This window comes from Scyliorhinus torazame, chromosome 28 (genome assembly GCF_047496885.1).
Source record: "Scyliorhinus torazame isolate Kashiwa2021f chromosome 28, sScyTor2.1, whole genome shotgun sequence".
In the NCBI taxonomy this organism is placed as follows: domain Eukaryota; kingdom Metazoa; phylum Chordata; class Chondrichthyes; order Carcharhiniformes; family Scyliorhinidae; genus Scyliorhinus; species Scyliorhinus torazame.
Genome location: NC_092734.1, coordinates 37,239,417 through 37,264,895, shown reverse-complemented (window position 1 = coordinate 37,264,895; position 25,479 = coordinate 37,239,417). Strand labels below are relative to the sequence as shown.

Sequence of the window (25,479 nt, the reverse complement as noted above, 5' to 3'; positions counted from 1 at the left end):
GACCATGGATTGTCAGAAAAACCCACCTGGGTCACTAATGTCCTTTCGGGAAGGAAATCTGCCGTCCTTACCCGGTCTGGCCTACACGTGACTCCAGACCCACAGCAATGTGGCTGACTCTTAACCTCCCCCTCAAGGGCAATTAGGGATGGGCAATAAATGCTGGCCCAGCCAGCGACGCCCACGCCCCATGAACGAGTGGGAAAAAAAAGCAGAAGATGGGACTGAAAAGGCTTCCTATTCACTCTTGGGACCTGGCCATTGCTGGCAAAGTTGGCATTTAGAGTCCATCTCCTTTGAGAAGCTGCTTTCAGGCAACACGTTCAATGTGTTAATCCGGAATTCTGCCTCGGTGATGATAGGGGGCAAGTCCCATTAAAATAGCATCATTATCATTTACTGACACAGATTGTGAACGTTTTCCACCAATTGAATATTTGTTTCTCCCTATCAAATATTATTTCCCGAGACATTGGCAGGTTTATACGTTATTCCCAGAGAGCTCAGTGGCTCATAAGCAGTAATCTATTGGTTACGCTCGAGGACAGTCTGAGAAGGTGGTGCCAGAACACTTTCAAAAAGGAATTGGATGATTACTTGAATGCAGAGGAAATTGTGGCTTACGGGGAAAGAGCTGGGGAGTTGAACTAATTAGATAGCATAGATGTGATAGGGCAAATGATGCTCTGTGCTGAATCATCCTGTGATACTTGTACAGGCGGGTGAAGGTGGCCTGCAGCTGATCTCATAATCCAGAGAGGGGATGAGTAAGAGACCAGGTGCTTCCCAATAAAAGAGGGGAAGGAAAATCGAATGAGAGATCCTCCTTCGTCACCTTGTTGGTGTTTAGCTCCCTGCACTAGCTGAGGTCTGGGGTTAGAGTGCTAGCCTAGCCCTGACCACAACTGGTGTCTGATGTGGACAGATTACTGAGAGAAAACACACGGTGTCATACCGAGAATAGCGGATCCTCAGAATAGCAGAGCGCTTAGAAAGAAAGTTTTGCCTCATAACTTTCCCCAGTGACCTGTTAAAGTGTTGAATGGACGGTGAAGCTGGTGGCACAGCAGTTAGCACTGCTGCCTCACAGTCCCAGGGACCCCCGAGTTCAATTCCGGCCTCGGGTCACTGTCTGTGCGGAGTCGACACGTTCTCCCCGTGTCTGCGTGGGTTTCCTCCGGGTGCTCTGGTTTCCTCCCACAGTCCAAAGATGTGCAGGTTAGGTGGATTGGCCGTGATCAATTGCCCTTAGTCTTCAAAAAGAGGTGTGGTTATGGGGTTGTAGCGATGGGGTGGAGGTTAGTGGGTGTTGTGCTCTTTCGAAGGTCGGTGCACACTCGATGGGCCGAATGGCCTCCTTCTGCACTGTAGTAATTCTATGAAGTACTTTTGAAGTGGGGGCCAGTTCCGCTCAGTTGGCTGGATGGTGGGTTTGTGATGTGGAGCGACGTCAACAGCATGGGTTCAATTCCCGTACAGGCTGAGGTTATCCATGAAGGCCCCGCCTTCTCACCCTCGCCCCTCGCCTGAGGTGTGGTATCCCTTGGGTTGAATCACCACCTGTCAGCTCTCCCCCTCAAAGGGCAAAGCATAATCTGGGACTATGGAGACTTTATTTTTGAAGTGAAGTTGCAGTTATATTCTGGAAAAACAACAGATAATTCGTGCACGACAAACCCCCACGTCTTAATAACGGCCAATCATCTGCTTTCCTAACATTATCCGGCAGCTAAACATTGGCCAGGATGCCACCTTTCTTCAACGAGTGCTGTGGCATCATTTAACATTTATGAACATCGAACATAGGAACAATGGTAAGCCATTCAGCCCCTCGAGCCTGCTCTGCTATTTAACTGAGTATGGTTGATCTTTGACCTTAACGCCATCTGCCCGCACTATTCCCGTATCCCTTGATGTCATTGGCATCTGTAGCCACGGAAGGAGCATTCATAACACGGTTCAACGGTCTGATAATCATCTCGGGAACCCTTCCACCACTTCCCCAAAAGAAAAAGAGTGTGTGTGAAGATGTGCGTAATGAAATTGGCACCTAGACGTCTATCAAAGTTGACTTTCAACATACTCAACAACTGAATCGCCATAGCCGTCTAGGCCAGAGGATTCCGAAGGCCGGAATTCTCCGGCCGTTGGGATTCTCTTTTCCCGTCGGCAGTGCACGCCCGTCCGTGGGGTTTCCCGGTGGTGTGGGGTGGCTTCAATGGGAAATCCGATCGGCAAGTGACGGAGATAGAGAATCCCGTCGGCAGTGAACACGCGGCTGGGGACCCGGAAAATCCTCCCCGATGTTTCACCACCTTCTGAGTGACGATATTCCTCCTCAGCCTAAAGGGCCTGCCCCTTATTCTGAGGCTGTGACCCTTGGATCTAGACACCTGCCAACCAGGGGATCGGTCCAGCTGGAAGGGGAGCCTCATTTCAACATACATAAAAACAGAAAATATTGGAAACATTCAGCAAGTTTGCCAGCATCCGTGGAGAGAGAAACTGGGCGAATGTTTCAGATCAATGTCCTTTTCCCTTTTATTACCTCACCTGAAAATGCAGCCCTCCCCCAGCATTACACTGAAGGGCCGGCCTTGATTTTTATTCAGGGCATCATGGGGTAGGACTTTGACCAAACAAAGATCTGGCTCGCAGGCGAGAGTGCTGCCGTGTGCCAGAGTTGATAAATGGTTTACATATTTGGGACGAAAAGTTTCTTCCAGTAAATATTGGGCAGAGTGAAACCATTTGCTGAGACTTTCTAGCCCCACTCCTTTCCCCCTGGTTGGCGCGGTGATCCATTTAAAAATGGATTAAAAAAAATATTGGGCTGGTTTAGCTCAGTTTTTAAAAATAAATTTAGAGTACCCAATTTTTTTTGTTCCAATTAAGGGACAATTTAGCGTGGCCAATCCACCTAGCCTGCACATCTTTGGGTTGTTAGGGTGAAATACACGCAGACACTGGGAGAATGTGCAAACTCCACACGGACAGTGTCCCAGGGCCGGGATTCGAACCCAGGTCCTCAGCGCCACAGTCCCAGTGCTATCCACTGCGCCACATGCCGCCCTTGGATTAACTCAGTTGGCTGGACGGCTGGTTCGTGACGCAGGGCGAGGCCAGCAGCGTGGGTTCAATTCCCGTACCGGCTCCACCTTCTCAACCTCGCCCCTCGCCTGAGGTGGTGACGCTCAGGTTAAATCGTCACTAGTCAGCTTCCCCCCCCCCCCTCCAAGGGACTATGGCAACTAAATATATATATATATATATATATATATATATATACCACCTATTTCCATCACCCATCCCCGCCCCTTCCTTCTACTGCTGAAATCTTGTCCATGCTTTGTTACCTCCAGACTTAACCATTCTAATGCATTGCTGGCCGATCTCCCACATTCCTCCCTCTGTAAACATGAGGTCATCCAAAACTTTGGAGCCCGCGTCCTAACTTGTACCCAATGTAATTTCCTCATTACCCCTGCACACGCTCCTGGTTAGAGAACACCTCAATTTTCAACAATCCCGTACTTGTTCTCAGATTCCTCCATAGCCTCGCCCTCTCTCTATGTCAACCCTGGAGCGCTCTGTTATATCTGCTGTCCTCTAATGCCTCTTTCTTGGGCATCCCTGATTTTAATCGTTCCACCATTGGTGTGTGTGCCTTTCACCTGCTTGGCCCCAACCTCGCAAAACCTCTCGACTTCTCCTTTCCCCTTTAAGATGCTCCTTAAACCCAATCTCCTTTGGTCATCTTCCTTAATGCCTCCTTATGTCAACAGTGAGGAGGATAGCATTATATCACAGCGCCGAGGACCTGGGTTCGATGCCGGCCCCTGGGTCACTGTCCGTGGGGAGTTTGTACATTCTCCCCGTGTCTGCATGGGTCTCACCTCCATAACCCCAAAAAATGTGCAGGGTAGGTGGATTGGCCACGCTAAATTGCTCCTTAATTGGGAAAAAAAAGGATTGGGCACTCTAAATTTATTTTTAAAAAATAAGTATTTAGCTGTGCACTTGCGATCCCAGGGGCGGACAAGGCTATGGGCCAAATGCTGGGAAATGGGATAGAATATGGTTGTTTTTGACCGGCGTAGATGCAATGGGGCGAAGGGCCTTTTCTGTGCAGTAAACCTCGATGACTCTATGTAGTTTGGCATAGTATTTCATAGATTATCATAGAATTTACAGTGCAGAAGGAGGCCATTCTGCCCATTGAGTCTGCACCGGCTCTTGGAAAGAGCACCCTACCCAAGGTCAACACCTCCACCCTATCCCCATAACCCAGTAACCCCACCCAACACTAATTTACTTTATAATGTATCTGCGAAGTGCCCTGGGGATGTTTTATTCTGCTGAAGGTGCCATATAAATTCAAGTTTGTTGTTGTATTTGTGATTATGATGGATTGTGCAATATGCTGGATGGTGTCTGTGGTATGTTTTGAGACTGGGTGAGGAATTGTAACATAAAGCTCTGTGTGTTTGGGGAACTGTGATGGCGTGCTTTCATCCGAAAGTGGGATTTGGAGTAGGCTCCAATTTTATCTGAGAGGACAGGAGGGCCCCTTGCTGTTCGCCGTTGACCCTCCCTCCATGCCTGACCCCGGATCTGCTGGGAATGACCCCACTGCACAAAATCAGCTACCTAAATGGACGATGCTATTCAGAAGGTGCGAAGAGGAGGCTGTGCATTCAGGAAAATATCGAATACATAACAAAAACCAGAAAATGCTGGAAGCACTCAGCAAATTAAGCAGCATCTTTGAAGAGGGAAACAAATGGATAAATTTTAGCCCCCCCCCCACCACCAATGTATTTGAAGGTGGGGGGGTGGGCAGCCTGCCACCCTCTTGCCCATCCCCAACCTTGGTCTCCACATGACAATGGATGCCGAGTGTGATATCGATCTTCGGCAGCCATGGCACAGTTGCCAGCCCATCGTGACTGAGCCAGAACGTCGCAGGGTCAAGTCCCACTCCAGGACTGAGTGCAAAGGCATAGCTGATACACCTCAGTGCAGAACTGAGTGGTACAATTAAAGGTTGATAAAATTGTTACATTTTGGATCAGGAACTTTTAAATTTAGGGTCAATGAAGCAGGTCTTGTGACCTGTTCTACAGTCTCTCTGACGCTAAGTCTGGGTAGTTTGATTATCAGGGATCAAAAGAAGGCTTAGATTGTTTTACTGAGAAGAAGGTGCAAAGTAGTTATGCTTGGAAAGAATGACTCTTGAGTCTCGCAAAGTCCCAGAATTGTATTGTAGGTATAAGGTTGTAACAGTTGAGCTGCTAACTGTCCATTTACTTTTAAGGCCAAAAAGAGTTGTGGTCAATAATAAGTAGTCAGCATTCCTACCAGGTTGGAATATTAACGCGTTTCATGTTGCAACGGGGAAGAGGGCAGATCAGCCATTTTTGTGATCAGGTTACAGGCTTCCCTAAAATCAATGAATATTACAAGCAGTCAACAGTTCTGTGTGAGAGAAAAGGAGGCTTGACCTTGGGATCTACCACTGCCGGACATAGGTGCAGGGAGATGGTCTCTCGTTGAAGAGATGCCTTCTACCATACTGGGAATCTTGTCCTGTCATGGACAGAGGGAGGTAGAATCTTTGGGGAGTTCCAGGATTTTGACCCAGAGACAGTGAAGGAAGGGGGATATAGTTCCAAGTCAGAAGTCAGGATGCTGTGTGACTTGGAGGGAGACTTGCAGGTGGTCATGCCCAATGCATGTTCTGCCCTCGTCCTTTCAGGGAAACAAGGTGGCAATTGGAAGCTGGGAGCAACCGTGAACTGTTTGTTGTATGGACAGTAATTTCGTGGGGACTGATGCACGATCAATGACCACTAAAGCGAGGTTGTAGTCCAACTGAAGGCTTTAATAAGCCAGATGTTTCCTCCAGCAGCTCAGGTACAGAATGAAGGCCGCTGGGGCGGCACGGGCTCTTATACCCCGCCTAGCAGGGCGGAGCTACCATACAGCTTGACCAATAAGAAACATACAATATCTACCCATGGTGTCCCAGCATTACCAGGTACCGTAATACCTCTACACAGACTACCACATTCACCCCCTGTTCAAAAAGAGTCCAGCAGGGATGGTGGCCTGATATTACAACATGGTAACGTGGTAGAAATTATAGTTATGGAGGTACCGTAATACCTCCGTACAGCGTTTTGTAACTATTTACAATTCTATTTACTATTTACAATTTATGATTCATAATTAAGTATACACTTTAAAATGAAGCAATCAGTCGATCGGGGGTCCTGGTCGTCCTCTGTGATCGTCGAAGCTTCAGTGGTGACTCCGGTGGGAGCTCGGGCGTCTGTGACTCCGGGAGCGTGGCCTCGATCTCTGTGCAGCTTCAACACCCCTAGACAGCGCTGATGGGGAAAACGGTTGACCTGGGAAGGGAGCGCCTGCGGGGTGCTTCGGTGGGTGGGGGGGCCTAGACTGGGCCGGCGGAAGGACCGACCCTCCTGTAAGGTGCACAGGTGGGAGGGAGGGTGGGACTGGTGGCTGGGGTGTGCATGGGGCTCCAGCGGGCGCCAGGTCTCGTAGGGAGACCGTATCTTGTCGGGGTACGCCACGTAGGCGTACTGGGGGTTAGCGTGAAGAAGGTGGACCCTCTCGACCAACGGGTCCGACTTGTGAGCCCGAACGTGTTTTCGGAGCAGAATGGGTCCGGGAGCTGCCAGCCAGGTCAGGAGCGAGGTCCCAGAGGAGGACTTCCTGGGGAAGATGAGGAGACGTTCGTGAGGTGTCTGATTGATGGTGGTACGCAGCAGTGACCGGATGGAGTGGAGGGCATCCGGGAGGACTTCCTGCCAGTGGGAGACTGGGAGATTCCTGGACCGTAGGGCCAGTAGGACGGTCTTCCAGACCGTTCCGTTCTCCCTCTCTACCTGTCTGTTACCCCGGGGGTTGTAACTGGTCGGCCTGCTCGAGGCGATGCCCTTGCTGAGCAGGAATTGACGCAGTTCGTCGCTCATAAAGGAGGACCCCCTATCACTATGTATGTAAGCGGGGAACCCGAACAGCGTAAAGATGCTATGGAGGGCCTTGATGACGGTGGTTGCGGTCATGTCGGGGCAGGGGATGGTGAATGGGAACCGGGAGTACTCGTCAAACATGTTCAGGAAGTACGTGTTGCAGTCGGCGGAGGGGAGGGGGCCTTTGAAGTCCATACTGAGGGGTTCAAAGGGACGGGAAGCCTTTATCAGATGCGCTCTCTCTGGCCGGTAGAAGTGCGGTTTGCACTCCGCGCAGACCTGGCAGTCCCTGGTGGCTGTCCTGACCTCCTCGATGGGGTAGGGCAGGTTGCGGGTCTTGACGAAATGGAAAAAGCGAGTGACCCCGGGTGGCAGAGGTCCTCGTGGAGGGCTCGGAGGTGGTCCATTTGTGCGTTGGCACATGTGCCGGGGGACAGGGCATCAGGAGGCTCATTTAGCTTCCCGGGACGATACAAGATCTCCTAATTGTAGGTGGAGAGTTCGATCCTCCACCCCAAGATCTTGTCGTTTTTTATCTTGCTCCGCTGTGCATTATCGAACATGAAAGCAACCGACCACTGGTCAGTGAGGAGAGTGAATCTCCTGCCGGCCAGGTAATGCCTCCAATGTCACACAGCTTCTATTATGGCCTGGGCCTCCTTTTCGACTGAGGAGTGGCGGATTTCGGAAGCATGGAGGGTACGTGAGAAGAAGGCCACGGGTCTGCCCGCTTGGTTGAGGGTGGCCGCCAGAGCTGCGTCAGACGCGTCGCTCTCGACCTGGAAGGGGAGGGACTCGTCGATGGCGCGCATCGTGGCATTTGCAATGTCTGCTTTGATGCGGCTGAAGGCCTGGCGGGCCTCTATCGACTGGGGAAAAGCTGTGGATTGGATCAGGGGACGGGCCTTGTCCGTATAGTTGGGGACCCACTGGGCATAGTAAGAAAAACCCTAGGCAGCGCTTCAGGGCCTTGGAGCAGTGAGGGAGGGGAACTGCATAAGCGGGAGCATGCGTTCAGGGTCAGGGCCTGTAACTCCATTTTGCACTATGTAACCGAGGATGGCTAGACGGTCGGTGCTAAACACTCATTTATCCTTGTTGTATGTAAGCTTAAGGATCTTTGCGGTCTGGAAGAATTTTCGGAGGTTGGTGTCGTGGTCCTGCTGGTCGTGGTCGCAGATGGTGACATTATCGAGATACGGGAATGTTGCCCGTAAACCGTACCGGTCAACCATTCGGTCAATCTCGCGCTGGAAGACCGAGACCCCGTTGGTGACACCGAAGGGAACCCTTAAGAAGTGGTAGAGCCGCCCATCTGCCTCGAAGGCAGTGTATTTGTGGTCACTAGTGCGGATGGGGAGCTGGTGGTAGGCGGACTTGAGATCCACCGTGGAGAAGACCTTGTCATGCACAATCCTGTTTACCAGGTCAGATATGCGGGGGAGAGGGTACGCGTCCAGCTGCGTAAACCTGTTGATGGTCTGACTGTAGTCAATGACCATCCTATGCTTCTCCCCGGTCTTTACCACCACTACTTGAGCTCTCCAGGGACTGTTGCTAGCTTCAATGACTCCTTCCCTTAGTAGCCTTTGGACCTCTGACCTAATAAAGATCCGATCCTGGGCACTGTACTGTCTGCTCCTGGTGACGACGGGTTTGCTATCCAGGGTGAGGTTCGCAAACAGGGAAGGCGGATCGACCTTGAGGGTCGCGAGGCTGCAGACAGTGAGGGGGGGGTATAGGGCCGCCGAATTTGAAAGTTAGACTTTGGAGATTACAGTGGAAGTCTAAACCTAGGAGTGTGGGCGCGCAGAGGTGGGGAAGGACGTAGAGCCGGTAATTTTTAAATTCCCTTCCCTGGATTGTGAAGTTTGCACAAAACCCCTTTATCTCTACTGAGTGGGAACCGGAGGCCAGGGAGATTTTTTGATGAACGGGGTGGACAAGGAGAGAACAGCGCCTTACCGTGTCGGGGTGTATGAAGCTCTCCGTGCTCCCAGAGTCGATTAAGCAGGACGTCTCGTGCCCGTTGATGAATACGGTCGTTGTAGCAGTTGAGAGTGTTCGAGGCCGAGGCTGATCCAGGGTCACCGAGGCTAATCTCAGCAGTTGAGTGTTCTCTTCGGGCGGTGTGTGGTCAGCCGAGCTGGGGTCCTGGGAGTCCATCCAAGATGGCGGCTCCCATTGGTCGCACATGGCTGGGGGTGCACAAAATGGCGGCACCCATCCATCGAACATAGCGCCGCAGGACAAGATGCCCGAGGGCCGCACGTGGCCCTGGAGTAGGAAGATGGCGGCGCCTGCTGGTCGCATGGGGACTGTGGAGAGGTTTGTGGTGGCAGTCCGCATTCGCCGCCGGAGACCGCGGCGACCGCACGGGCCTGGCATACCACCACGAAGTGGCCCTTTTTACCGCATCCCTTGCAGGTGGATGCGTGGGCCGGGCAGCGCTGCCGGGGGTGCTTGGCCTGCCCGCAAAAGTAGCAACGGGGCCCTCCGAGGTTGCCATGCCGCCTTGCAGCACAAGCATGTGGGGGGATGGAGGATGTTTCGGCGTCGTCTGCGGAGGGGTTCCACACTGCCCAGGGGGCTGCCGCCCGGTCGGGTACGAAAACGCGGGCGTTTCTGGAGGCCACATCCAGGGAGCCTGCAAGGGCCCGTGCCTCCTTGAGGCTTAGAGTGTCTTTTTCCAGCAATCGTTGGCGGATTTGGGAAGACAGCATACCTGCCACAAAAGCGTCCCGGATTAAGAGTTCTGTGTGGTCGCTTGCCGAAACTTGCGGGCAGCTGCAGTTTCTCCCCAACACCAGGAGTGCATGGTAGAATTGTTCCAGCGATTTTCCCCAGGGATTTGTCGCCTCGTAGCTAGCAGATGTCAGGCGTAGGCCTGGTTTACCGGGCAAATATAATGTCCTTTTAGCAGCTCTACTGCTGCATCGAAGTCGTCCGCTTCCTCAATGAGGGTGTAAATTTCCGGGCTCACCCTCGAGTGCAGGACTTGCATTTTCTGTTCTCCCGTGGGTGTGTTTTCGGCCGTTCCGAGATATCCTTTAAAACACGCCAGCCAGTGCTTGAATGTTGCCGCTGAGTTTGCTGCGTGGGGGCTGAGTTGCAGACACTCCGGCTTGATTCGGAGCTCCATCCTTTTAAATCTAGCTTATTAAATTGATGCACGATCAATGACCACTAAAGCGAGGTTATAGTCCAACTGAAGGCTTTATAAGCTAGATGTTCCCCCAGCAGCTCAGGTACAGAATGAAGGCTGCTGGGGTGGCACGGGCTCTTATACCCCGCCTAGCAGGGCGGAGCTACCATATAGCTTGACAAATAGGAAACATACAATATCTACCAATGGTGTTCCAGCATTACCAGGTACCGTAATACCTCTACACAGACAACCACAGGGACTAAGATTTGTGATCAGTATAAAAGGGGATTGTTCCTCTTTGTAATTGAAAGTATAAGTTGCCTGCAAAATAAAAATATCGTTTAGTCAATAGTGCTTTTAGTAATTTGTTACAATAAGAATTTTAAAATATGAAATCTTGCTATGCCATTCATTCATAAGTTTATCATATGGCGATCACAATACTTGAGGGAACGCGGCACCGTCAAAGGTGCTGTGATTTGGAATCCAAAACCCTGTTTGCTGTCTCAGATGGCCACGAAACAACCAACTATTTTGAGGCAGAGCAGGGCCTGCTGTCTTGGCCAATACATATCTCTCAATCTGCATCACAAAAAAACTATTGTCTGATCATTATCACATTGCTGCTTGTGGGAGCTTGCAGTGCACACATTGGTTGCTGTGTTTCTGAGATTGCAACAGTGACCACACTTCAAAGGTACTGGCTGAAGAGGACTGTGGGATGCCCGGTGCTGTATCAATGCAAGTCTTGCTTTTATTATTTACCGCTGTCAGTTCCTCTGTTCTTCACTGATAACCGGGGCAACATATCTATCCATATCCCTGCCGTGTCAATATCTCTGTGAGTTACTCTTGTACTTCCTTTACTGGTCTAGTTCCTCTTAACTATTTATTTACTGGTGGAATATTTTATTTGTTTTATATCCTTTGATATTTTCATCTAATTTTTCCTCTTTGCCTTTCTGAATATCCTTTTTAATCTCTTCCCCCAAGATACGTTCCCTTTTGCCATCCTCTCCCTTAATTAAACATCGGTATTTATTCCTTCCCAGGATGTGGACATCACTGGCAAAGCCTAAATGGAACTGCCCATCCCCAATTGCTCTTGAGAAGGTGGTGGTGAGCTGTCTTCATAGAATTTACAGTGCAGAAGGAGGCCATTCGGCCCATCGAGTCTGCACCCACCCTTGGAAAGGGCACCCGACCCAAGCCCACACCTCCACCCGATCCCAGTAACCCCAGCTAAACTTTTGGACACTAAGGGACAATTTATCATGGCCAATCCACCTCACCTGCACATCTTTGGACTGTGGGAGGAAACCTGAGCACCCGGAGGAAACCCACGCAGGCACGGGGAGAGAGACAGTGTCCCGAGGCCGGGCTGGAACCCAAGAACCTGGAGCTGTGCTGTGAGGCTAATCACTGTGCCACCGTGCCGCCCCACTGTGCCGCCCCTTCTTGAACTGCTGCAGTCCATGTGGTGTAGGTCCACCCACAATGCTGTTAGGGAGGGAGCTCCAGGATTGTGACCCAGTGACAGTGAAGGAACGGCCGATATATTTCCAAGTTGGGGCGGTGAGTGACTTGGAGGGGAACTTGCAGGTGGTGGGGTTCCTCATGTTGTCCTTCTAGCTGGTAAAGGTTGCCCGATTGGAAGGTGCTGTTCATGTATCGTGGCACAGTGGCTAGCCCTGCAGCTTCACAGCGCCAGGGACCCGGGTTTGATTCCAGCCGCGCGTGACTGTCTGTGCGGAGTCTGCACGTTCTCCCCGCGTCTGCGTGGGCTTCCTCCGGGTGCTCCGGTTTCCTCCCACAGTCCAAAGATGTGCGGGTTAGGTGGATTGGCCACGATAAATTGCCCTTAGTGTCCAAAATTGCCCTTAGTGTTGGGTGGGGTTACTGGGTTATGGGGATAGGGTGGAGGTATTGACCTTGAATGGCCTCCTCCTGCACTTGTCGGGATTTTATGGTGTCTCACATATCGTCTTCAATTCAAATTCATCTTTGCACCTCTTTGCTTAACCACAGCATCCTTTACTTGCTAATTTGTTTTTATTTTTAGCGGAATATTATTCTCCCGACCTCCCTCGGTGCCTTTCTGAAATGCAGTTCCAGCTCTTTGCCTGCAGATTATTACCGTTCCACCCCTCCTCATTCCATCATAGCTGGCTTTGTCCCCATACAACCTTTTGTACTATCATCATTATCTCACACCTTACGGCCGCTCCTCCCTGGATGGTCTAGCCCACTCACTTCCTCTATTGTTGCACTTCTCAATGCTGGATCAAAAAGGAGGTTTTTCACACCGTTCTTGAAGTAGATCCGAAGCTATTGGTTTCATTTAATTACGACTGCTTGTTTAGGAGAGGCATTAGGTATTTGTGAAGGCTTTCAGCGAGAGGTATACCTCCGAGAAATCCAAGACAGGATGTGGTTTAGGGCAGGAATGTTGTGACTTTGAAGCATACCTTCTGTGTATCCTGGAGGCACTGACTGACATAAAGGTGCAGAGCTATCATCATAGATTATCATCATAGAATTTACAGTGCAGAAGGAGGCCATTCGGCCCATCGAGTCTGCACCGGCTCTTGGAAAGAGCACCCTACCCAAGGTCAACACCTCCACCCTATCCCCATAACCCAGTAACCCCACCCAACACTAAGGGCAATTTTGGACACTAAGGGCAATTTATCGTGGCCAATCCACCTAACCTGCACATCTTTGGACTGTGGGAGGAAATGGGAGCACCCGGAGGAAACCCACGCAGACACGGGGAGAACGTGCAGACAGACAGACAGTGACCCAAGCCGGAATCGAACCTGGGACCCTGGAGCTGTGAAGCAATTGTGCTAATCACATGGTAAGAGTACCAATCCTGAACCTCTGTAGTCACTCTGCGCATGAGGACAGCGGCTCCTCTGATCTCAATCCTTCCTCGACACACTGCCCCCAATAGATGCTGATTCAAAGCCGATACGGAGATCGGGACTTTCCGGTCACGCCCATCCCCATGCCTGGAAATTCTCGTCCCCAAAGTCAACCAGACCTTTAAACGATCTGACAAAATTTTCTGTGACACCCGCGATGCTCCTTGCGACGGGCATGTGAGACTGGAAAGTTTACCTGGGTAGGTGCACGGTTGAACGTCCAAACTTTTAACTCCGGAATATGTCCATCAAATCCATGTTGTACATTATTTAAAAATTCTTTATTGGGATGACCGGCAAGGTCAGAATAAAAATCCCTGGCGGCAGGGTGGCGCAGTGGTTAGCACTGCTGCCTCACGGCGCCGAGGACCCGGGTTCGATCCCGGCCCCGGGTCTCTGTCCGTGTGGAGTTTGCACATTCTCCCCCCGTGTTTGCGTGGGTCTCACCCCCACAACCCAAAAAGGTGCACAGGGGAGGTGGATTGGCCACGTTAAAATGCCCCTTTAAAAAAAAAAAGTACAAAAATCCCTACAGCGCAGAAGGAGGCCATTTTTCCCAGCGGGTGTACAACTCTGAAAGAGCACCTTACCTAGGCCCACTCCCCATCCCCATAACTCCACCAAACCTGCACAGCTTTGGACACCTAAGGGGCAATTTAGCATGGCCAATCCACCTAACCCGCACTTCTCTGGACTGTGGGAGGAAACCGGAGCACCCGGAGGAAACCCACGCACACACGGGGAGAACGTGCAAACTCTACAAAGACAGTCACCCAAGTCCGGAATTGAACCGGGTCCCTGGAGCTGTGAGGCAGCAGTGCTAAGGGCGGGATGGGAGCACAGTGGTTAGCACTGTTGCTTCACAGCGCCGGGGTCCCAGGTTCAATTCCCGGCTTGGGTCACTGTGCGGAGTCTGCACGTTTTCCCCGTGTCTGCGTGTTGAACACGTGGCTGCAGGAAATGTGTAGGAGGGAGGGCTTCAGGTATTTGGATAATTGGAGCGCATTCTGGGGAAGGTGGGACCTGTACAAGCAGGACGGGTTGCATCTGAACCAGAGGGGCACCAATATCCTGGGAGGGAGGTTTTCTAGTACTCTTCGGGAGGGTTTAAACTAATTTGGCAGGGGAATGGGAACCGGATTTGTAGTCCAGCAACTAAGGTAGCCGATATTCAGGATGCCAAAGCGTGTAATGAGGCAGTGGGGAAGGGAACACTGACAAGGGAGAGTACCTGCAGGCATGGAGATGGGTTGAAGTGTGTATACTTCAACGCAAGAAGCATCAGGAATAAGGTGGGTGAACTTAAGGCATGGATCGGTACTTGGGACTACGATGTGGTGGCCATCACGGAAACTTGGATAGAAGAGGGGCAGAAATGGTTGTTGGAGGTCCCTGGTTATAGATGTTTCAATAAGATTAGGGAGGGTGGTAAAAGAGGTGGGGGGGGGTGGCATTATTAATTAGAGATAGTATAACAGCTGCAGAAAGGCAGTTCGGGGAGTATCACCCTATTGAGGTAGTATGGGTTGAAGTCAGAAATAGGAAAGGAGCAGTCACCTTGTTAGGAGTTTTCTATAGGCCCCCCAATAGTAGCAGAGATGTGGAGGAACAGATTGGGAAACAGATTTTGGAAAGGTGCAGAAGTCATAGGGTAGTAGTCATGGGTGACTTTAACTTCCCAAATATTGAGTGGAAACTCTTTAGATCAAATAGTTTGGATGGGGTGGTGTTTGTGCAGTGTGTCCAGGAAGCTTTTCTAACACAGTATGTAGATTGTCCGACCAGAGCAGGGGCAATATTGGATTTAGTACTGGGTAATGAACCAGGGCAAGTGATAGATTTGTTAGTGGGGGAGCATTTTGGAGATAGTGACCACAATTCTGTGACTTTCACTTTGGTAATGGAGAGGGATAGGTACATGCAACAGGGCAAGGTTTACAATTGGGGGAAGGGTAAATACGATGTTGTCAGACAAGAATTGAAGTGCATAAGTTGGGAACATAGGCTGGCAGGGAAGGACACAAGTGAAATGTGGAACTTGTTCAAGGAACAGGTGCTACGTGTCCTTGATGTGTATGTCCCTGTCAGGCAGGGAAGAGATGGTCGAGTGAGGGAACCATGGTTGACAAGAGAGGTTGAATGTCTTGTTAAGAGGAAAAAGGAGACTTCTATAAGGCTGAGGAAACAAGGTTCAGACAGGGCATTGGAGGGATACAAGATAGCCAGGAGGGAACTGAAGAAAGTGATTAGGAGAGCTAAGAGAGGGCATGAACAATCTTTGGCAGGTAGGACCAAGGAAAACCCCAAGGCCTTTTACACATATGTGAGAAATATGAGAATGACGAGAGCGAGGGTAGGTCCGATCAAGGACAGTAGCGGGAGATTGTGTATTGAGTCTGAAGAGATAGGAGAGGTCTTGAACGAGTACTTTTCTTCTGTATTTACAAATGAGAGGGGCGATATTGTTGGAGAGGACAGTGTGAAACAGATCAGTAAGCTCGTGGAAATACTTGTTAGGAAGGAAGATGTGTTGGGCATTTTGAAAAACTTGAGGATAGACAAGTTCCCCGGGCCTGACGGGATATATCCAAGGATTCTATGGGAAGCAAGAGATGAAATTGCAGAGCCATTGGCAATGATCTTTTCGTCCTCACTGTCAACAGGGGTGGTACCAGGGGATTGGAGAGTGGCGAATGTCGTGCCCCTGTTCAAAAAAGGGACTAGGGATAACCCTGGGAATTACAGGCCAGTTAGCCTTACTTCGGTGGTAGGCAAAGTAATGGAAAGGGTACTGAAGGATAGGATTTCTGAGCATCTGGAAAGACACTGCTTGATTAGGGATAGTCAGCATGGATTTGTGAGGGGTAGGTCTTGCCTTACAAGTCTTATTGAATTCTTTGAGGAGGTGACCAAGCATGTGGATGAAGGTAAAGCAGTGGATGTAGTGTACATGGATTTTAGTAAGGCATTTGATAAGGTTCCCCATGGTAGGCTTATGCAGAAAGTAAGGAGGCATGGGATAGTGGGAAATTTGGCCAGTTGGATAACGAACTGGCTAACCGATAGAAGTCAGAGAGTGGTGGTGGATGGCAAATATTCAGCCTGGATCCCAGTTACCAGTGGCGTACCGCAGGGATCAGTTCTGGGTCCTCTGCTGTTCGTGATTTTCATTAATGACTTGGATGAGGGAGTTGAAGGGTGGGTCAGTAAATTTGCAGACAATACGAAGATTGGTGGAGTTGTGGATAGAAAGGAGGGCTGTTGTCGGCTGCAAAGAGACATAGATAGGATGCAGAGCTGGGCTGAGAAGTGGCAGATGGAGTTTAACCCTGAAAAGTGTGAGGTTGTCCATTTTGGAAGGACAAATATGAATGCGGAATACAGGGTTAACGGTAGAGTTCTTGGCAATGTGGAGGAGCAGAGAGATCTTGAGGTCTATGTTCATACATCTTTGAAAGTTGCCACTCAAGTGGATAGAGCTGTGAAGAAGGCCTATGGTGTGCTCGCGTTCATTAGCAGAGGGATTGAATTTAAGAGCCGTGAGGTGATGATGCAGCTGTACAAAACTTTGGTAAGGCCACATTTGGAGTACTGTGTACAGTTCTGGTCGCCTCATTTTAGGAAGGATGTGGAAGTTTTGGAAAAGGTGCAAAGAATATTTACCAGGATGTTGCCTGGAATGGAGAGTAGGTCTTACGAGGAAAGGTTGAGGGTGCTAGTCCTTTTCTCATTAGAACGGAGAAGGATGAGGGGCGACTTGATAGAGGTTTATAAGATGATCAGGGAATAGATAGAGTAGACAGTCAGAGACTTTTTCCCCGGGTGGAACAAACCATTACAAGGGGGCATAAATTTAAGGTGAAAGGTAGAAGATATAGGAGGGATATCAGAGGTCGGTTCTTTACCCAGAGAGTAGTGGGGGCATGGAATGCACTGCCTGTGGAAGTAGTTGAGTCGGAAACATTAGGGACCTTCAAGCAGCTATTGGATAGGTACATGGATTACGGTAAAATGATATAGTGTAGATTTATTTGTTCTTAAGGGCAGCACGGTAGCATTGTGGATAGCACAATTGCTTCACAGCTCCAGGGTCCCAGGTTCGATTCCGGCTTGGGTCACTGTCTGTGCGGAGTCTGCACGTCCTCCCCGTGTCTGCGTGGGTTTCCTCCGGGTGCTCCGGTTTCCTCCCACAGTCCAAAGATGTGCGGGTTAGGTGGATTGGCCATGATAAATTGCCCTTAATGTCCAAAATTGCCCTTGGTGTTGGGTGGAGGTGTTGCGTTTGGGTAGGGTGCTCTTTCCAAGAGCCGGTGCAGACTCAAAGGGCCGAATGGCCTCCTTCTGCACTGTAAATTCAATGATAATCTCTGATTAATCGAGGACAAAGGTTCGGCACAACATCGTGGGCCGAAGGGCCTGTTCTGTGCTGTATTTTCTATGTTCTATGTTTCCTCCCACACAAGTCCCGAAAGACGTGCTGTTCGGTGAATTGGACATTCTGAATTCTCCCTCCATGTACCCGAACAGGCGCCAGAGTGTGGCGACTGGGGGCTTTTCACAGTAACTTCATTGCAGTGTTAATGTAAGCCTGCTTGTGACACTGATGAAGATTATTATTATTAACCACTGTGCCACCGTGCTGGCCAGTTGCTGCTCGTCCCTGATGGCCCATACCTTCAAGAACTGTGTTGCCGAATGTATCTCGCTCTCCTGTCCACTATATATATATATATATATATATATATATATCCCACCTTTTCGAGCAGTTATCAAATTCTGAAAGAAGTTATAGCCTCTTTGCAGACGACACAAAGGTTGGTGGAATTGCGGATAGCGATGAGGACTGTCAGAGGATACAGCAGGATTTAGATTGTTTGGAGACTTGGGCGGAGAGATGGCAGATGGAGTTTAATCTGGACAAATGTGAGGTAATGCATTTTTGAAGGTCGAATGCAGGTAGGGAATATACAGTGAATTGTAGAACCCTCAAGAGTATTGAAAGTCAAAGAGATCTAGGAGTACAGGTCCACAGGTCATTGAAAGGGGCAACACAGGTGGAGAAGGTAGTCAAGAAGGCCTACGGCATGCTTGCCTTCATTGGCCGGGGCATTGAGTATAAGAATTGGCAAGTCATGTTGCAGCTGTATAGAACCTTAGTTAGGCCACACTTGGAGTATAGTGTTCAATTCTGGTCGCCACACTACCAGAAGGATGTGGAGGCTTTAGAGAGGGTGCAGAAGAGATTTACCAGAATGTTGCCTGGTATGGAGGGCATTAGCTATGAGGAGCGGTTGAATAAACTTGGTTTGTTCTCACTGGAACGACGGAGGTTGAGGGGCGACCTGATAGAGGTCTACAAAATTATGAGGGGCATAGACAGAGTGGATAGTCAGAGGCTTTCCCCCAGGGTAGAGAGGTCAATTACTAGGGGGCATAGGTTTAAGGTGAGAGGGGCAAGGTTTAGAGTAGATGTACGAGGCAAGTCTTTTACGCAGAGGGTACTGGGTGCCTGGAACTCGCTACCGGAGGAGGTGGTGGAAGCAGGGACGATAGTGACATTTAAGGGGCATCTTGACAAATACATGAACAGGATGAGGATAGAGGGATACGGACCCAGGAAGTGTAGAAGATTGTAGTTTCGTCGGGCAGCATGGTCGGCACGGGCTTGGAGGGTCGAAGGGCCTGTTCCTGTGCTGTACTTTTCTTTGTTCTTTGTTCTCTGCTGCAACAACAGATTTGTACATAGCCAAAAATTCCAAATTATAGCCCCCCCTTTACAGTAAACTTTTAAAACTCCCCCACCCACCCCCAGCAGCCGGAGGAAACAATCTGTTAGTTACCGTTTTGTAGCACTTTAACTTTCCTTTGTGAGACCGTTTCTCTCTTTGTAACTGTAATCTTTTTATCTCTGGTCTCTCAAACAGCGATGGGGTAAATTTACCTCCCCATCTGTTGAGATGTCAATTGCCAGGATGGACACCGATCTGGATAGCGGAGTGAACTCCCTGGCTCCCCTCCAGAACAGGGGGCCTCGGCACGTTCAACGTACACCTGGAGAGGATAGATGTCGCGCCCACAGAAAGCAGCAATCTCTTGAGAGTGCAGTGCACTCCCCCAGGACTGCACTGCAATGTCAGCTAGGCCCTAGAGTATGTCCTCAAGTCTGTGGGGTGGGAGGCGCAAACTCACAGGCAACTGACTCGGAGGCAGGAGTGCCGCCCACTGATCCACAGCTGTTTTGCGGTCTTTGGGGGGGGGGGGGGGAGAGGGATTGGTGGATGGGGAGTGGAGAATGTTCAAATTATTCACCATGGGTCAGGAGGCGGGATGTAAAGCTCTCGAGTGCTGACAAGCGTGTAGTCAAATCCAGTCATGTTCGAACATTTCTCTCCCAGTCCTAGTGTGCCCACAGCGAATTAACGTCACCGGAATCTGGGACGATACACATTACCTTTTTTTTTTAATAGTTCCCTTCTGGGCACGGTTTGCAATTTGCGAGTTTCTAATGGGAGGTTGCATTGCTCAAGTTCATTAACTGCTTGTTTATAACTGGCAATTCCAGCTTTCCTGCCAATTAAAAGAGCTAAACTGTTTAACTGCAGGCTAAAAGGTCAGAGTGTGGAGAGTCGATGAATGTTTGAACAAGCAAGTACACAATGTGGGCCAGTATTTTAATTGGATGAGGTGAAACCAGAGGGCGAGGTAATCTTTCAGGCTTTTATTTGTTGGATACGTGCCTTTATTAGCCGAGGCACAGAATAAAAGAGTCGGGAGGTTACGATGAAGCTGTATAAAACGCCAGTGTGGTGTTCCCTGCGTTGCTAAATTCAGGATGGTTGGCGTAATGTTCAGAAAGACCACAAATAGCTTTAACTTGAACAAAGCTCTAAATTTATTAACACTACTAATTTGGATTTGACATTTACTCCTATACAATTCACAGTTGATAATTAACATATAATCCACACTCATCTACCACTAATCTCTACACTATTACATTAACTATGATCTGCTCTCACTCACACTATCTTTCCTTCAGTCTGTACTCTAGCCTTCTCCTTAACTTCTCACCCACAAGGCTTAGCATCAATGCCTTGTAGAGTTGTACCTCCAGCTCCCCCGAATGGTTGATTTAGACAGTTCATTAACCCTTACAGTTTTACAATTTATGATAATGTCACGACCAGGATGTTGCCTGGAGCTAGCGTTTCAGGTATGAAGAGAGGCTGTTTTTGTTGGAGCAGAGAAGACTGCGGGGGGACCTGACTGAGTTGTGCAAAATTATTATTTTAAAAAAATAATATTTTATTAAGGTATTTGAAAATTTTTATAACAGTAACATAAACAATGACATCAACTTGGTAAAATAAATATTCCCCCCCCCCCACCCCCCCCCCCCAGCCCAACCTTCGCGCACCTCCACCATACAACAACAATCCCAGAGGGTGATGGGAGTCTGGGACTCGCTGCCTGAAAGGGTGGCAGAGGCGGGAACCCTCACAACATTTAAGAAGTATTGAGATGAGCACTTGAAACACCAGAGCATATAACGCTACGGAGCAAGTGCTGGAAACTGGGATTACAGTAGATAGGTGTTTGATAGCCAACACAGACACGATGGGCCGAATGGCTGCTTTCCATGCTGTAAAACTCTCTGACTCTCTGATTCTTTCCTGAAAAAAAGCACGCATGCCTTACAACTGGTTAGATGGCAACTTGGTCCAAATAAGTAATGTTTGTTTTAAAAAAAAAAAAAATTTAAAGTACCCAATTATTTTTTTTTCCCAATTAAGCCTGGCCGATCTACCTACCCCGCACATGTTTGTGTTGTGGGGGCGAAACCCACGCAGACACTGGGAGAATGTGCAAACTCCACATGGACAGTGACCCATGGCCGGGATCGAACCCGTGTCCTCAGCGCTGTAGGCAGCAGTGCTAACCATTGAGCCACATGCCGCCGCCCCCCTCCCCAAAAAATAATGTAACCATTGTCCCAGATGACCAGAGGCTGCTTTCCCCTTTGAGGGGGAGAGCTGACTGGTGGTGATTTAACCAGAGGGTCACCACACCTCAGGCGAGGCTGAGAAGGCGGAGCTTTCATTAATAACCTCAGCCGGTACGGGAATTGAACCCACGCTGCTGGGCTTACTCTGCATCACGGACTAACTGCCCAGACAACTGGGCTACAGCGGCTCTTTCTGGTGGGTCTAGAGTGTCCCATGGCACCTTTCAAAGACTGGGGAGTTTTCCCCGGTGCCCAATCAAGATATTTCTTCCCCAACCAACTGCTGAAAACAGGAGAATATAAAAACAGAAAACGCTGGACCAGTCCCGCGCCCGTGGACAGAGAAACAGAATTAATGGCCGGGATTCCCCAGCCGTTCACTGCCGGTGGGTTCTCTGGCCCTGTTGGCAGTGCACTCCCGCGGGTTTCCCGGCAGCCTGGGGGGGGGGCTTTAATGGGAATTCCCATTCACAGCGGCGGGAGCAGCGAATCCCACTGCCTCCCGCTGCCGAAAAGCAGCTGGGAGGCTGGGGAACCCCGCCCAATGTCTCGAGTCCATTATGACTCCTCTTCAGAGCTAAAACCAGATTGTTGAGTTGTTATCACCGTATCATCACTGGTTCTGGATTAATAAGGGGATCAGGGGTGATGTGGCGAAAGCAGGGGAATGGGGATGAGACACATATCAGCCATGATCGATTGGCTGAGCAGACCCGATGGGTCGAATGGCCTAACTCTGCTCCTGTGTCTTATGGTCTTGTGGCACTGGTGGGAGCTTGATCTGCATGAATTATGGCTAACTACAAAGTGAATTGTAAGTGAATTTGGTATAATATCGGTCAGTTGGTTCATTGAATGAACAAGTTGGATGAAATTTAAGTTGGGGAATAGGTAAAGTGATGCATTTTGAGAAGGAGAGAGAGCGAGAGAAAGTGGTCCGGTTTCCCCCCTCAGTCCAAAGGTGTGCGTGTTAAGTGGGGCCTCGGCGGAGTGCTCTTTCAGAGGGTTGGCGCAGACTCGAAGGGCCGAATGGCCTCCTTCTGCTCTGTCGGCACACTTTGGAGATCATTCTAAAGCTAAACGAGTTGTTGGTTAAGGCACAATAAGAAATTAGAAAATGCTGGGTAGGCCCCACAGGTCAGGTAGCATCTGGGGAGGTGAACACGGAGTTAAAGGGCCTGGTTTCCGTCGGCTGAATCAGGTTGGAATGGGGGCTGGTGACCATGAGAATGGCACTGATGTCATACGTGACAGTGTCCAAAATTGAGTTGAGGGCAGCGTTAGACTGTAGCATTTAAAGAATTACTTCCTGAGATGTGTCTCCCCAAACACCCTTTGAACCCAGCGACCTGCTCGGCCATTTCACTGCCACAGAAAGTAGTTGAGGCCAAAACGTGTACATTTCAGGAAAGAATTAGATTTGGCTCTTGGGGCTAAAGGAATCAAGGGATATGGGGGGGGAGGCAGGATCAGGGTATTGAACTTGATGATCAGCCATGATCATAATGAATGGCAGAGCAGGCTCGAAGGGCCGAATGGCCTCCACCTGGTTCTATTTATGTTTCTGTGTATTCCAGAAGGCAGTTAAGTCACACATCAGCCAGAACAGAGATGGACAACAGATTTACTTCCCCCAGGGGCATCAATGAACCAGGTGGGTTTTTACAACAACTGATGATTGCTCCTGGCCACCATTGCTGAGGCTAGCTTCCAATTCTAGGTTCTTTTTAATTCATTGATTGAATTTAACCTCCAGCAGCTCCATGGTGGGATTTGAACCCATTTCATTCCTGGTTTATTTACTGAATTGCTGGTTAAGTGACAGAACACCCTGCCACCTTCTCTCTTATTTGCTGAGGCCAATTAAGCCGGTTGAGGGACTGGTTAAAAGCTTGACTCTCTGCTGCTGCTGGACATTTGTGGAGGTGCCAACTTTCAGGGAGCTGTCTGCTTTCGATTGGCGCGGACCAATCCGGGCGCGAGTCAGTGAGGCAAGAAAAGTTTATGGAAGTACAAGTCTAATGGAATTCCAGGTATCTATTGTATGATATGTATTTGCTGCCATCATGGTTAACAGTCTGGGTTCGTGCACATATGTGACTTCTGCAATAATGTTTTCACAAACCCTAGTTTCAAAGAAAAACAGACCGTTTGGCTGCAGAATGTGCAATTAAGATATCGTAAAAGTAAGATCATAATTCTCTGCAACCATGTATATTGTTTACCTGAATAGGGCGAATGGAATTTTGTTTACAGTAAGATGGTTCCCTCGGGAGTAGATAATTAGAGATATTGTGTTTAGCCTTAGTCAGATGGTCATAACACAGTTAGAGGATAGAGATGATGTAGATAGATACAAGAGGATAGAGATGATGTAGATAGATACAGAGTAAAGTTCCCTATACACTGTCCCCATCAAACACTCCCAGGACAGGTACAGCATGGGGTTAGATACAGAGTAAAGCTCCCTCTACACTGTCCCCATCAAACACTCCCAGGACAGGTACAGCACGGGGTTAGATACAGAGTAAAGCTCCCTCTACACTGTCCCCATCAAACACTCCCAGGACAGGTACAGCACGGGGTTAGATACAGAGTAAAGCTCCCTCTACACTGTCCCCATCAAACACTCCCAGGACAGGTACAGCACGGGGTTAGATACAGAGTTAAGCTCCCTCGACACTGTCCCCATCAAACACTCCCAGGACAGGTACAGCATGGGGTTAGATACAGAGTAGAGCTCCTTCTACACTGTCCCCATCAAACACTCCCAGGACAGGTACAGCACGGGGTTAGATACAGAGTAGAGCTCCCTCTACACTGTCCCCATCAAACACTCCCAGGACAGGTACAGCACGGGGTTAGATACAGAGTAGAGCTCCTTCTACACTGTCCCCATCAAACACTCCCAGGACAGGTACAGCATGGGGTTAGATACAGAGTAAAGCTCCCTCCACACTGTCCCCATCAAACACTCCCAGGACAGGTACAGCACGGGGTTAGATACAGAGTAGAGCTCCTTCTACACTGTCCCCATCAAACACTCCCAGGACAGGTACAGCACGGGGTTAGATACAGAGTAAAGCTCCCTCGACACTGTCCCCATCAAACACTCCCAGGACAGGTACAGCATGGGGTTAGATACAGAGTAAAGCTTCCTCCACACTGTCCCCATCAAACACTCCCAGGACAGGTACAGCACGGGGTTAGATACAGAGTAGAGACACCTCTACACTGTCCCCATCAAACACTCCCAGGACAGGTACAGCACGGGGTTAGATACAGAGTAGAGCTCCCTCTACACTGTCCCCATCAAACACTCCCAGGACAGGTACAGCACGGGGTTAGATACAGAGTAGAGCTCCTTCTACACTGTCCCCATCAAACACTCCCAGGACAGGTACAGCATGGGGTTAAATACAGAGTAAAGCTCCCTCCACACTGTCCCCATCAAACACTCCCAGGACAGGTACAGCACGGGGTTAGATACAGAGTAGAGCTCCCTCTACACTGTCCCCATCAAACACTCCCAGGACAGGTACAGCATGGGGTTAGATACAGAGTAAAGCTCCCTCCACACTGTCCCCATCAAACACTCCCAGGACAGGTACAGCACGGGGTTAGATACAGAGTTAAGCTCCCTCTACACTGTCCCCATCAAACACTCCCAGGACAGGTACAGCACGGGGTTTGATACAGAGTAAAGCTCCCTCTACACTGTCCCCATCAGACACTCCCAGGACAGGTACAGCACGGGGTTAGATACAGAGTTAAGCTCCCTCTACACTGCCCCCATCAAACACTCCCAGGACAGGTACAGCACGGGGTTAGATACAGAGTATCTAATATTGTGATCGAAGAAGGCCATACTCCCATACCATAACCCCAACTTGCACTAGGGGCTGGTTTAGCTCACTTGGCTAGACAGCTGGTTGATGGTGCAGAGTAAAGCCAGCAGCCTGGCTTCAATTCCCTTACCGTCTTCTCAACCTTGCCCCTCACCCAAGGTGTGGTGACCCTCGGGTTAAATCACCACCTGTCAGCTCACCCCCTCAAAGGGGAAAGTAGCCCCTGGTCATCTGAGACTGTGGTGACTTTACCTTCCCCAGAGATTCTGGTCAGTTTGGAGGCTTCAGAAGTCAAGATGCGTCTTTTGGAGCACAGGCAGTCTTAGACAATATGGAACAGTTTGTCATTGAATTCTTCAAAAAGAAAACTAAATAAGTCACTGCTGTACTCGACCTAAATCTAACTCCCTTAAAAGTTATTCTCAGTCATTAAAAAATTTGATTACTCACAGGTGCTGAATGATTCAAAATACTTCGTTGTGATGAACTCATTTCAGCGACATTAAACAAAGATGACCACGTTATTATTGTTAAATAGATAACAATAGGG

General features: G+C 49.5%; 1 protein-coding gene across 4 annotated transcripts in view; it reads left to right on the top strand.

Annotated features, from left to right (window-relative positions):
* The window catches only part of pdlim1 (PDZ and LIM domain 1 (elfin)), a 138,244-nt gene that overhangs the window by 2,000 nt on the left and 110,765 nt on the right, over positions 1 to 25,479 (top strand). The window lies entirely within an intron of this gene.